The sequence below is a fragment of the Rhinopithecus bieti genome, unplaced genomic scaffold (assembly GCF_001698545.2).
Source record: "Rhinopithecus bieti isolate Rb0 unplaced genomic scaffold, ASM169854v2 scaffold_7438, whole genome shotgun sequence".
Classification (NCBI taxonomy): Eukaryota; Metazoa; Chordata; class Mammalia; order Primates; family Cercopithecidae; genus Rhinopithecus; species Rhinopithecus bieti.
Window position 1 is genome coordinate 2,225,622 of NW_016805589.1, and position 14,771 is coordinate 2,240,392.

General features: G+C 45.0%; 1 protein-coding gene and 1 long non-coding RNA gene across 2 annotated transcripts in view; both read left to right on the forward strand.

The window, feature by feature from the left end:
- The window catches only part of ARHGAP26 (Rho GTPase activating protein 26), a 461,308-nt gene that overhangs the window by 41,181 nt on the left and 405,356 nt on the right, over nucleotides 1-14,771 (forward strand).
- On the forward strand, nucleotides 6,792-9,119 carry LOC108530224 (uncharacterized). Its single transcript, XR_001885780.1, has 2 exons — nucleotides 6,792-7,179; nucleotides 7,295-9,119. It is a non-coding gene; the product is annotated as an uncharacterized LOC108530224 (long non-coding RNA).

Genomic DNA, 14,771 nt, shown 5'->3' on the forward strand with positions numbered 1-14,771 from the left:
TCCCTTATGTGAAGTTGATAAGTACCTTATTTTTTCATGTATTCAACAGATAAACATTGTGTGCCTACTGTGGGCCAGCCACTGTTCTAGGCTCTAAGGATTTGCTAGTGAACAAACTGAGGGACAGAATCTTGCCTTTGCAGAGCTTATATTCTGGCCTTATTTTTGTCTCTTAAATGGAAGTAATAATAGACTTACCTCCTGGGGTTATTGTTAAGTTTAAGTGAGCCAATGCATACAGAGCCTGCTTATTAGCACAATGCCTGCCTTGCAGCTATTGCTTAATAAATGCTAGGTTTTCACTTATGATACTCTTGTGCCCAGCCTTGCACCAGGCTTTGAACCCATTTTCATCATTCCATTCCTGCTTTGGCTTCAGTGGCACGCAACTGAAACATTCTCTCCTTATTTCTTGGCCTGTAAGTAATTCTTGAAACCTCCCAGCCTCTAGGAACTTCTTATGGCTTGTAGCCTCCTCACCTAATCATGGCACTCTAAGAACTAAGAACTCCTGGTCACCCCCTGAAATAAGCTTACTCATCACCTAGCTGCCGTGATGAGTTGGCATTCTCATCTCCCGGATGACGTGTTTTGGAAAGGATCTTTTGTGAAAGGCTCCCCGCCGCCGTCTACTGCCTTTTCCCCCCAGTGCTTCCTTTTCGCTTCCTGTAGTATGAGGGTTGTTCAGGCAGACATCCTGACCTTGCAGTTGCTGTAAGGATCTTTTTAACCCAGTTATTTACAGGAAAACTCACTGTAGCATGGTTGGTCTAATAGAGAGGTGTTTTTTCATATTTGTAGAGCTGGGGTCTCAATCTTTTGCCCAGGCTAGAGTCCAGTGGTGCAGTCATGGTTCACTGCATCCTTAAACTTCTAGGCTCAAGCAATCCTCCTTTTTTTTCTTCCTCTTTTTTTTTTGACAAGAGTCTTGCTCTGTCACCCAGACTGGAGTGCGGTGGCATAATCTTGGTTCACTGCAACCTCTGCCTCCTTGGGTTCAAGCAATTCTTGTGTCTCAGCCACCCGAGTAGCTGGGATTACAGGTGTGCGCCACCACGCCTGGCTAATTTTTGTATTTTTAGTAGAGATGGGGTTTTGCCATGTTGGCCAGGGTGGTCTCGAACTCCTAGCTTCAAGTGATCCTCCTGCCTCGGCCTCCCAAAGTGCTGGAATTATGGGCATGAGCCACCACGCCCAGCCTCAATCCTCCCTCTTCTGCCTCCTAAGTATCTGGGACTATAGGCACATGCTATCATGTCCAGCTAATTAAAAAAATTTTTTTAGAGTTGGGGTCTTGCTGTGTTGCCCATGTTGGTCTTAAACTCCTGGGCTCGAGCAGTCCTCCTGCCTCAGCCTCCTGAGTCTTTGGAATTACAGGCATGAGCCACCATGTCTGGCTTCTAAAACAGGGGTATTTATGCTGGGCCTTAGCAACCAGTTATCTGTGGGAGGGCTTGACTGCATGTTAATTCTATATAATTTCTTTTTCTTTTTCTTTTTTCTTTTTTGAGAAAGAGTCTCACTCTCACCCAGGCTGGAATGCAGTGGCCGGATCTCAGCTCACTGCAAGCTCCGCCTCCCAGGTTCATACATTCTCCTGCCTCAGTCTCCAAGTGGCTGGGACTACAGGTGCCCGCCACCATGCCCGGCTAATTTTTTTTGTAGTTTTTTAGTAGAGATGGGGTTTCACTGTGTTAGCCAGGATGGTCTCGATCTCCTGACCTTGTGATCCACCCGCCTCGCCTCCCAGAGTGCTGGGATTACAGGGGTGAGCCACCGAATTCTGTATTATTTCTAAAGAGAAAAATTCTACCTATCATTTCTGTGTAATTGACATAAGATTTTGTGCTGGGTTCCCAGCCTCTGAAAGGCAATACCAGGTCAGTCTCCATTGACTTCAGCACTCAGTGACCTGATAGGACTTTTGTGCTGGGGCGTGCCATATGGTTGTTTCAGAAGGAAACCAGACTGCTCTGCCCTTCAAAGAGTGGGAAGGAACTGGGTGATGGGGGTGACTTAGACAGTGTGTGTATTAATCTGCTAGGGTTGCCATAACAAGGTCCCACAGACAGGGCAGTTTCAGTAACAAAAATTGGTGTCTCCTAATTCTGGAGGCTGGAAGTCAGATCAAGGTGTTGGCAGGGCTCTTTTCTTCCCAAGCCTCTCTCCTTGGCTTGTCTTCTCCCAGTATCTTCACATGGTCTTTTCTCTGCTGTGCCTGCGTCCTAATCTTTTTTTCTTATAATGTCACCATATTGTATTAGGGCCTGCCCTAATGACCTCATTTCCCATAATTGCCTCTTTAAAGACCTTGTTTTCAAATACAGTCCCATTCTGAGGTACTGAGAATGAAGACTTCAACATAGGAATTTTAGGGGCCTCAATTCAGCCCTTGACAGTGTGGTTCAGGAATGCAGTTCCAAAATACACCTATGTTACCTAAGCCTTGAGTTCCTCAGGTTGGCCTCTGAGGGCCAGCAGGGAAGACAAGGTCAGCCAGCTTTAGGCTTGGGTGTGGACTTGGTGGCCACCATTACTAGTTTAATAAGATCTTACTGGTGACTTAGGCCAGTTAACTGTTCCTCAGGAGGGTTGGCCAGGTCTGAAGTAGGTGGACAGTGCTATCTACAAGTAGGTAAGCTTTGCTTATTAACCCTTGTGTCCTGCCTACTTTCAGACAGGAGCTGAGAAGGAGGAGTAGGAATACGTTGGGGAAGAATTTGTTGATAGTAGAAGTGGGATATTGTCCTTCAGACAGGACTCAGAAGTTTGTCAAGAGTTGGGAACACCATGGCTAGAGCCTTCCGGTAATCTGCAACTCCCCTGTTCTTCCTGTTAGATGTGCTGTAAACAGCGACTGCCTTCAAGAGGGGTTTGGAATCTGTTGACTTTGGCTGGGATGTAGCCTAAGGAGATTCATCGGTTTCCAATTCCTGTTCTCTCAGGATATTAAGTATTGCCATGAACTGGAAAATTTTTCTTTATTAAAATTGGAGGAAGAGTTGGAGTGTTTTGAAAGGGACCTGGATCAGGAAGGGAGCTGACACCAGAAGTTCCACTGCATTCCTTCAGAGATGATTTTTATCTTTTTTGCATTGTCAGTGCTCAGTGGCTTAAATCCTCAGTGAAACAAGGTGAGATAAACAAGTAAATAAGATTCTGCAAGTGCTGACATGGTAGCTAGCTTGCGAGGCAGTGTATTATGGTTACTAAGTGTATAGGCTCTGGAGTCCCGCTAACCCGCATTCAGAACCTAGCTCTACTGCTCGTTACCTGTGTGACCTTGAGCCAATTATTTAACCTTTCTGGGCTTCAGTTTCCCTATCTGTAAAATGGTAATGATATTGGTACTTACCACACTGGTTGTTGTGACAATCAAATGAGATAATGTGTTAGTACCCTTAGATAATGCTCAACAGTTATAAGCCAGTTGTTAGCCTCTGCTCTTGTTATCAATGTAGGATGATTGAGAGGCTGTTTCCCTAAGTCAGTTGGCTGGCTCCTAACTCAAGGGTAGAGCAACATCATATTACTTATGGAATTACATGATTTTTATTTTTTAGAGACAGAATTTTGCTGTGTTGCCCAGGCTGGAGTACAGTGGCATGATCTCGGCTCCCTGCAACCTCTGCCTCCTGGAGTCAAGGGATTCCCCTGCCTCAGCCTGCCGAGTAGCTGGGATTACAGGCTTGGGCCACTACACCCGGCTAATTTTGGTATTTTTAGTGGAGATATGGTTTCACCATGTTGGCCAGGCTGGTCTCGAACTCCTGACTTCAGGTGATCTGCATTCCTTGGCTTTCCAAAGTGCTGGGATTACCGGTGTGAGCCACCATGCCTGGCCAGAATTACATGATTTTTATGCTTGCTTTTCTATTTCTATTTTAGCTATGAGAACTCACTTTAATCTTTTTTAGAGAACAACAGTTACACTGAAGGAGAACATTTCTTTTAAATGGGAAAGAGTATTTTTTAAATTATATTTTGTGTTTTGTTATAAATCTAAGATTGGTTAGTTTTATTGGTTAAAAAAGTTTGCTAAGTGATGAAGGTCATGGATTCATATTCACTGCACACATTTATTGAGATGTCCCTGCTACCTTCTGGCACCTTCCCCTGCTTCCTTTGCAGTGTCCAAACCCACTGGCTGTCAGCCCTGGTCCACTACAGGGCCTTTGCACAGGCTGTCCCCAGGACCTGGAGCACTTTTGCCACTTCCCCTTCTCACCACTTGCAGACTCATTCGAGCCTCACTTTCTCCAGCTAGCCTTCCTGGTCCGTCTGTGCTACTGCTGCTGTTTTCTTCTTATTTTTTGTGAGACCAGGTCTCACTCTGTCACCCAGGTTGGAGTGCAGTTCCACAATCATGGCTCACTGCAGCCTCAACCTCCTGGGCTCAAGTGATCCTCCCACCTCAGCCTCCTGAGTAGCTGGGACCACAGACATGCACCACCATGCTTATTTATTTATTTATTTATTTATTTATTTATTTATTTAAGTTTTATAGAGATGAGTTCCCGATACGTTGCCTAGGCTGTCTCAAACTCTTGGGCTCAAGCCATCCACCCGCCTGGGCCTTCCAATGTGTTGGGATTATAGGTGTGAACCATGTTGCCCAGCCCCTCTGTGCTTCTGTAGGACTCTGATTCTGTCCCTTCTACAGTACAGGGATATTGCTAACTGTACATTCATTTGGGTAAAATTTGATTGAAGTTTGGCTCATCATTAGATGGGAAACCCATGAGGGTAGGAACCATGTCTTTTTTTGTTTACCATCATATACTGAGCAGCTGAGAGCAACTTGGTGCATGATCGACACTGGATAAATATGTGTTGATGAGTGAGTGGATATCATTTTGATGTAAAGTGTGTGAGGTACAGTGGAGGCTGCAGAGATAAAGCCTGTTCCACCTCTTCGCCTGAGGAGCATCTGGTATCATAGAGAACACAATTAAATAGTGCCATAGGAGGAGTACGTGAGTGAAGCCACAATTCACAGGAGGATAGTCACTCTCCATTAATGGAGAAGCAAAGGCATCTTGTAGGAGATGCCATGTGTGCCCTGGGCCTTGGAGAAAGAGGAGATGAGTGAGAAGAAATGGGAGGAAGAGACACATGAGATGGAAAGAACTGTGTGAGCAAAGGCTTGTGAAGTGCAGTGTGGCTTCAGGGAATGGGAGTCACATGGTTTGGCTGGAGTCCAGCCGCCTTGCAGGGAAGCAGTGGGTAGTAAGTTGGAATGTATGTCTCAGCCACATTGTGGCAGGACTCCAGTGCCAGGCAAGGCACTTGGGGTTGGTTTGGAGGAAAAGATAGGGGGGAGGTGTGATCAGTCCTTGAGCAGAGGGGTAGTGTGATCAGCACTGTGCTCAAGAAGATAGTGTCCAGTGTGGTTTGCATGGAGTGTGGAGGCAGGAGCAGTGGGAGGGGGAGCAGGTAGGAGACGGAGTGTGGGAAGAAGAGGGCTTAAGGAGAAACCTACGAGTGGGCTGTGTAGCGAGGAGAGAGAGCACATGGATGGGGCTTGGTCACTGACTAGATGCAGGAGCCAGGGTAGAGGGAGGGGACAGAGAGGGTGATGAGATTTTGCATCTTGGGCTTCTGAAACTTTAATGATGCTTTTAAATGAAGGAACATGGAAAACACTCAGCATGGTCCTGGACGTGTGGGAAGTTCAGTAAATGTTAGTTCTCTCCCCAGTGCCAGAAATCAGGAGCTCAGGCAGAGAAGCAGGTGGGAGGGGAGGGGGAAGGTGGAGGTGCCAGCACTGTATTCAGGTGATGAGACCCAGCAGCTGGCTGGAACGAGCAGGAGCAGAGTTGGCACGGGACAGCGGCAAGTGCCACCTTCACAGAGTCATTGTTGAAAACAAGGGAGAGAGAAGGGGCTTGGGTAGAACCGGGGACCATCCCCTTTCAGGGTTAGAGGAGGAAAAGCAGGATGCAAGGGCAGAACAGTCAGAGATAAAGAGGAAGGGCACCCAGAGGATGGTGCCTTGCAGTCCTGGGTTCATAAGACAGGTCTTCCTGCTGTAGAGGTGAAGGATAAGAGGGCTGTTGGTGCCCTGTGGGTGGGATTGGGTCTGGGGTCGGGCCTCCATTTCAGCCAGCCATCTTTGTTACTCATGTTCCCTGACCACAGACCTCATCCCCATCCCTAGTGGGGGGATGAAAGGTGGCCATGTAGTAAGTGCCCACCTCTCATGCGGTGGTATGGACACATCAGCACAACTTCAGTGCTGGCCTCAGTGACTTGCCAGGAGCAGTCATTACATCCATACTTGCATCATACTTACCAAATTGCACTGTTCGCCCCTACTGCAGAGATGGTGGAGAGTGGTTATATCAGCATTATTTTTATAGGACCAGCCATACTAATGTTGAAAAGCTCAGGAGCCTTACTTAAAATTCCTGGACAGAACCTGAAATCTACTTGGAGTTTGGGTAATCAGAGTTTTAGTTGTGATTGATTTGTGAACTTTGACAGGTTTGTTGTCTTCTCTGAGCTTCAGGTTTTGGAAATGAGATATGAATAATAGGGTGTCAGAACAGGTTCTGGGCTTGTAATTAAGGTTCTGCTTTCTCTTTCTTAGCATGTCATCCAGTCCTAACACCAGGAATGTAGTTTCTGTTCCAGTATTTGTTAGAAGTTGAGACAGCTTGGGTATTGGCAGGCTTCCTTAGTTCTGCCTGGCCTGGAAGTGTATCTTTCCTTCCACTGTGCCATGTGGGACCACAAAGGAGAATGCCATGTACCAATTATTGTAAAAAAAAGTCACTGTGGTTTAACCCTCTGTCTGTGATCTGGGTCCAAGCCAGGCTCCACTGGGCCTTGTTCTGGCCAGCCAAGCCATGCCCTGGTCAGGTGGCACAGCTTCTCCCCCAGCCTCTTACTTCTGCACACCCTTATTTCTTGGTGCTGTGCCCATAGGTGTGGCATTGCTGGCTGGGGTGAGGGACTAGCACAGGAGACCGGGCTGCTGGAGGGAGGACCTTTTGGTGTCTGCGCCATTTGCTGTCACTCAGACAGTAGGTCTACTTGGGGTCTCTGTCCTATCTTTAATGAAAAAAGCTAAGTAGTGAGATGGCTCAGACTCTGGAGTTTGGATCCTTTATTTATCAGCTGTGTCACCTTGGAGATCACTTAGTGTTTCCGAGTCTTCATTTCCTCATGTATAAAGTGAGGAAAGTAAACCCAGGAGGCGGAGCTTGCAGTGAGCTGAGATCTGGCCACTGCACTCCAGCCTGGGCGGCAGAGCGAGACTCCGTCTCAAAAAAAAAAAAAAAAAAAAAAGTGAGGAAAATGACATTACCACCTTCATGGGGCTCTCAGGAAAAGCCAAATGAGGTAACAATTGTAAAGAGCCTGATCCACATGCTAACATACACAGTGACTGTGCGCTGTGTGTGTTGTCATTCTTTCCCCACCATCAGCAGGAGGGAAGAGCTCCAGGGACCCTCCTGTTCGCTCCTTCTTGTGGCACCTCTCACCTGGAGTAATGTGGAGGGGACCCACATTAGAATCCCCCTTCCCTGCCCCTATAATAAAGTTCAAGCCCTACTGTCTTTTGAGGTGTGTCTGGGAAGGGTGCTCACCCAACTTCCAGCCTTCCTTCAACTCCACCTGGACATTGGAGCCAGAGTTGTACAGCACAGTGAGTCTTAGGGGTGATTTGGTTGCAAGGAGAAACTGCCTGCTCAAACCAGCTAAAGAAAAGTTTATTGCTAGGGTGCTGGGATGTCTCTGTACCTACTTTTTCTCTAGGGCAGCTGGTGTCTTCTCTTACTTGCCTCTATGGACTGGTTTTCTGCCTCAGCTCGCACACAAGGCAGAAGGAGGCCACCCCAGTCCAATTCAAAAACACTCCTCAGCTTGCATGTCCAGCGTCAGTTAACAAGCTCCTCTGTGCCCTAATTACAAATTCCCCCAAAGAAAAGCAGATTGACCCCCCATAGGTCAGATGTCCACCATGGTCCCTGCAGTGGGGAGTCTGGGCTGTGGGTGGTTGGGCATGTTTCATCTCACTGATGGGGCAAACAGGTCACAAAAAGGGCACCTGGACAAGCCAGTCACACCCACAGGTGGCATAATTTTCGGGCCTTCTGGCAGGAGGGAAAGCCCTCTCCTCCCATAGCCTACTCTGCCAGGCATATGCAGCCTGAGGCTGTTAGGCCTTCTGGAGTTTACCAGAATAGACAGACTTCCACATCACAGGCCATGCGTGCCTCATAAAATCCCCACGTGGTTCCAGATCTCTGGATTACACAAACCGATGTTTCCTGAACAGGAAGAGTAGTCATATGTAGGTGATAGGGGAGATGATTTTAGGTGTATAGTGACACAATATTTTATACTGATAATTATATGCTTTATTTGGAAAACTTAACAACTAAGGATCAAACCTACAATTTCACAATCATTACACAGAAAATGTCATTATAGATGTAAGTAATAATGAGTTTCTTATAAAAATTTATGTAGTATGGACTTGAGTTTTTTTTTTTTTTTTAAGTGAAGGTGGGATGATTGAATGATGAAAGTTGAGAAGCCCTGACTGGTGTTGCATACACCAGAGATTCTTACCTGTGAACCCATGGGAAGACTTCAGGAGGCCTGTGAAGCCCTTGAAGTTGTAGACAAAGTTTCGGATTTACTTACCTTTCCGCCATCGTTTGTGGAGGAGGGAGAGTGAGTCATTGGTTGGTTTAGAAATTTAGTGTTGGAACTTTCTGAGGGTTATTTATTAAAGATTCCAGTTTCCTTCCCCAGAGATTTTGATGTAGCCGTGGAAATGGAACCCACAAATGTGCATTTCACGTGCATTTAGATGACGAGTGCAGGTGGTTCTCAGACCTCACATTGAGGAACACTGCTTATCAAGAGATTCAGGAGACCCCAACGTTGAGAATTCAATTCTGACCCATCCCAACTTCCTTAGGATTGTTGTGCAGTGGTTAAAACCTTCTTGTCAAGAATTTTTGAGATCTTTGGACAAAAGGTTTCTAGATAAATTTATATCACAAATTATTAAGGGTTTCTTAGTAAGGTCGCTGTCTTTTCTCTGATCAGTCATTTTGTTGTTTGGTTTGATCTTTTTAGTCCAAGATGCTTAAAAAAAACCAAAAACCAAAAAACACCTAAGGCTCATATTGAACATTACCATCCTGGAGCTGAAGGCTGTGGAATAACTTCAATTCAGTGTTAGAGAGAGACAATCACAAGTGTTTGTGAGCAGCTATGATGGCCTCCAGCATGGTTCTCAGACAGCAGGCATGTATCTGTGCAGCAGTAGGATGGGCAGAGGTGGACCTTGCCCCAGACATGCAGAGCAGCAGTTACACTCTTCCGTTTAGGAAACAAAAGCCTTTTCTTTTGCATGATCTTTGATCTCTGCGTGTTCATAAAGGCCATAATAATAAAACATAAGAATGAAACATTTTGCTTTAAATTGCAGTGTGTCAGGTACATCACGTATGCATTTTCTTATTTTTCCCAGAACATTACAAAGTGGAGTCTATTCTTAATTGCATTTCATAGACGAGGAAACTCAGACTTTGAGGGTAACTAGGTAGGACAGCAAGATGACTAGCCTTCTGCCCCTGCACCTCCACTAGAAATCAAATTACCTGGGAAGGCAGTGCCAGGTAGTGGTAGGATTAAGTAGCTTTTGCTTTACTTAGAGCAGACAGGATACCAGGAATGAGGACTCCTTGAGGTGGAACTCAAGTGGAAGATGAGTAAACTATATCTTAGAGACAGATTACAGAGCTTCTTGATATTGTTTTTATTTTCCTTTTATTATTCCCTATCTTTAAGGCATCTTAACTATGTTTCTGTGGACCAAGAGAAGAGAGGGTGAATTACTCACACATGGGCCAAAGTGATCAAAGGGATGCATTTCTCCACTCCACCCCAAGCTAGTTTGGTGTTGGCAGCAGTAATTGGCAGGCTTCCTAAGGTGGAGTGTTTTTTTTTTTTTTTTTTTAAACTTTTTTTTTTTCATGGACTGCCTTACAGAGGTGGGAGGTTCCTTTGATGGCCCATAGTAGAGTTGGGAAAACCTGCAAGTGCACTCGTGCATTTTTCTGGGTAGTAGAGTCCTTGACTTCCATTAGAGTCTCAGAGTCACCTGTAACCCTGAACAGGTGCCTTACAGCATGGGGAATGCTTTATTGCTGGGCCATGGCTGGGAATTATCGTTCCTGGACTAGCAGCATCAGCATTGTCTGGGAATTTGCTAGAAATTCAGAATCTTGGGCCCCATCTGGTACCTGCAGAATTGGAACTGGCATTTTAACAGGATACCCAGGTGATTTATATATACACATTAAAATTTGAGAAGCACTTGGACTGAGTAACCCTTCCCGTTTGGTGAGTTAATTTCCAATGCCAACTCTGTGTTGGAGGAATTTTTATTAAGAAAAGCCATGTTTCCTTACAGCTTTGTTTAGAAAGTAGGGTGCCTCTGGTAAGTGTAATAGTTCTCATCTGTGCCCCTTAAGTATTGGTGCTCAGCTGATTATAAATTGAGTCAGATCTAGATAAAGGAATTTTTTGACCTATGTAGGTTAATTGACATGAGCTGTTAGGTTGGCCATAAAGGGCTGACCCAGCCCTTTGAGGGAAATAAAAAGTTGGAGATGACAAACTATTAACCTGTTAAACATACTCCAATCCCCCATTAAGCCTTTCTTCTAAGAGTTCATTGGTGGGTTTTAAGGAAATAATTGCACTGGCTTCTCAACTTGTCATGGTTACCTTGGAGCAGTCTTTACTGGTCTCTTTTCTTCTGCTTCTTGCCTTTTGCCTAGAATTGGCCCACTTTCTGTCTTTCTATCACACTAAGTTTTTGATGAATCATCAACAGTAGGGCAGTTTAGTCTTACATTTGCCCAGAGTGCTGCCTGATGACTCAGACTCACAGTTAATAAATGCAGCATCTTTCGTTTTGTGATTGTGTGTTTTCTGGTGACATACATGCTGGGTTCTGTTAATCTTGAAAGGGGAAGGCTGTCTTCATTTTGGCGTGCTTTGATCTGGCAACTTCTCCAGTTAATGCTGAACTTTAGCTCACTGTTGAACATTAACTCTCTGTGGGTGTGTTGGCAAGAGATCTGCAGGGTTGAATCTCGGTATAATACCTATATAGGAAACAAGTATAATATGGTACTGGAGATACACACACACACACACACACACACACACACATACAGTGTTTGTGAACATATTTATCAGATACCATATATATAACTGACGTATATGTATGTGTATAATATATACACACACACGTATATATCTCACCGTGTGGGTGTGTGCACACACACCATACATATATGTTTACTCATGTCACAAAGTCCATTATAAATTACAGTAAAGTATTCGAAGTGTTGAATTGTGTGTACTTCTTAGTGGTCTTCATCTGGAACCTTGGACACTATATTGGTTATATGACAGTCTCCCCGGTGGAGGAGTTGTTGAAGGCTAAACCCCATATTATTCTCTTTTATATCCCTAACCTCTAGCCTGGTGCCAGGCACATGGAAGACCAGTCAGTAAATAGTTGCTGAGTGATGGATGAACCATCTAGGGATCAATAACTGTATTGGTTCACCAGTGAGCCCTTATTTATTGAAATATGAATGATGTTGATAATGGCAGCTATCATTTATTGTGTGCTTACCATCAAATAGGCACTTTAAATACGTTTCGTTGTGTAATTCAACAACCTTATTGGGCAAGGGGCATCACTATTCCCGTTTTACAGCTGAGGAAACTTATAAAGTAACTTGGTCAGCGTCATTCAGCTGGTGAGGGTGGAGCTGAGGATTGGACCCTTGGGCCTCTGGCTTGGAAGCTTGTGCTAAACACATGAGCATTTAATTCTCTTCAGGTAAGGACACTGACCTGTAGAAAGTGATAGGAAGCAGCAGGCCATGGCTTCCACATGACTCCTATAACATGATCAGTATATGCAGATTACAAATGTCGGCTACCCCAGTGCCTGGTGCTCCTCCCTTCGTTCAGTGTGCCCTTCCCCCTTCTGTGTGTTTTTTTCTCTTCCTCCTGCAGAAATAAAGCCACAGACATCTGAATGTGTTCTCACTTCTCCCGTTGTCCACCCTAAAGCCTGGCTCTTGGGACCCTACCACTTTTTTGGTTTTTGGAACAAGCTGTGTTACTCTGCTGTTTGCTGGTGGTAGCGGCAAACTAATCTCAAAGCACTGATCATAAGCAAGTACTATAAGAAAAAAAATCCTGTTTCCTTCCTCAAAGGCGTAGGACCAAGAGTCTGGTTTGAAACATATATATATATATTTTTAGATTTTGCTAAAAATCAGTGTCCTGCTGTCTTACTGACATATGAATGTCACGGTGTGTGTGTTAACAAGTATTTGATGGCAATAATTGCTTTTGACAGATTATAGCTTGCTGATGGCTATTTAAAGGCAGTCTTTCCTTAAGTTACTTCCCTCTACCACTGCTTTGGGTAAAATGATTTGTTCTCTTGTAATGCCTGTCATGACAGAATTTTCACTTTTTAAAAGTGGTCGTCTTATTTGTAAACCTGAAAAGATCTTTTCTTTTCAGTGGTTTATAGACAAATAACAAAGCAATGGATGAGTACTGTAAAAGTTTGGCGATGACTTCACTTATTTTTGTGTGTTCCAGGGCTGGATGTGACTCATGCATATTTGGGGACCAGCTCCACAATGGGTTTCACACCATAGTTTTTTGTTTGTGGAACACTGTATGAGTTTCAGTATGTTTTTGTGTGCATGTGTGTGTGTGTGTGTATGTGTACGTTTGCTGCAGTTTGCCTTCCCATGCTCTGTGTCTTAACAGCTGTCTCCTGGGATATTTTTGCAATCCAGGTTCTTGAGGATATGTTGTTGTGTTGTTGCTTGCTGAGTGGAGCTCTTGCTGGTTGCTCTTGTATTGGGCAAAATGGGAATATTAAAAAATCCCCAAGAGCTAAGCATGGAGTAGGAAGCATAGTTCCTGAGGGTTGTCCCTATCAAACACCACACCCTGGTCCTCTAAGACAGGACAGAGCTGGAAGTGTGTGGTCCTCAAGGCCTCAGTACTTACTGGTTTAGCTGACATCCCACAGGCAAGGCTGCAGCCCTAGCATCAGCAGCTGTATAAGCTCCAGAGTGGGTGTCCTGGCAGGAGAGCCAGACAGGTGATTTGTTAAATTATTACCTGTGTGCAGCTTCTGGCCTCTGGTGCCAGGCAGTGTGGAGCTCGGCAGGATTAAAAGGAGGTTGATTACACAGCCAGCAAAGGTAGGAGGTGAGACTGCCAGCTGCCACTGTGCTTAACTGTCGAGACACACACAGAAAATGGTCCCTGCAGCTGTGTCTCTGTGGGACTGAACATATAGCGAATGAGAGATCTAAACACAATGCATTGACAATAATAGGATTTCCTAGGAAGCCTTATTATTATTATTATTATTATTGGCAGGGTACCAAGAGTGCCATAGAAGGGGCTAGGTTTTCAGCAAAATGTGCAGAAACTATGCTTTAGGAGTTGGGGAGAATCTGGCAAATGTTAAGTATTTATTGAGGATCATCTGTCCTCTGCTACTTTGGGCAGAGAATGGAGAAAGTAGCCTGGTAACTCTTACTGGGGCAACCAGTGAAAATGGGCCGGCAACCCTTTTCATTCATTATAATTATTCAGTGTCTCCTATATATGAGAACAAGAGGACCCCTCCCCTCTACTTCAAGCTTGGAAAGTGGGCTGGGATAAGTAGTAGAGGCAGCTGTGAAGCATACTGTTCTCTTGCTATGCGATCTTGGGGGTGATAACAGTGCCTCCTTTACAGGATAGTTGTAAGGATTTAAACCAGCTTATGTGTTGAAAGTACTTACAACAGTACCTAGCACACAGTACATGCTCTATGTTAGTAACAGTAACTGTTGCTATTGCTACTACTGCCATCCTTATTGAGTAAGGAGGGGTCCTTGTGGAGGAAGAGGGTAGTTGGGAGCCAACTCAGGAGGTGGCCACAGGGGACAAAGGCCCCCTTCCATCCACTGCTGGAGGGCTGGAGGTCTTGGTGCCCTTCCTGCTTGAGGTATATATGGGGATGAGGTTATGGAGATGAGAAGGAGGAGCCTGAAGGCTGGTCTCCTTCTCATTGTCCAGACCAGCAGGGGACCTATGTTAACGGGCTGTCCTTGGGGACTGTCTGGGTGTCACCACCCTGAGCAGCACAGGCTCCTTGATTTAATTTCTTTCCTGCCCACAGGCCACCTGAAGTTCAAAGGGATATTTTTTTTCTATTGTAATTCCTTAGTGGGACAATAAATTCCTTCTGGGACATGCAGGACTTTTTTTTTTTGTTGTTTGAAAAGCTAAATTGGCAACACTGACTCAAGGAAAGGCAAGTAATTAAGAGCCAATATCCCGAAGGTATTCTAAAAAGGCCTTTCTGTCCAGTAGAGATTCCAGATCAGACAGCAGGAAACTTTTCCTGAGCCAGAAAGTATCATTTATAGGTGTCCTTGGCGGAATCCCTCAGAACACAGTTTTAGAATCTGCCTGTGACAGTGTTGCCTTTCCCGTGCTGTGTGCTGGCTTGGAAATTGTGGAATTCTGCACATGACGCATGTGGGTATTTAGTTTCTGGTGGCTGAAGGGAGGTGATGAGGAAGCAAAGACAGAAGACCTAGATTTTGTTATCGAGTTGCTGGTTGACCCAGGGAAAATTACTCTGTGCTTCATTGATAGAATTAGAACATCTTTCTGACTCACAAGAGTGT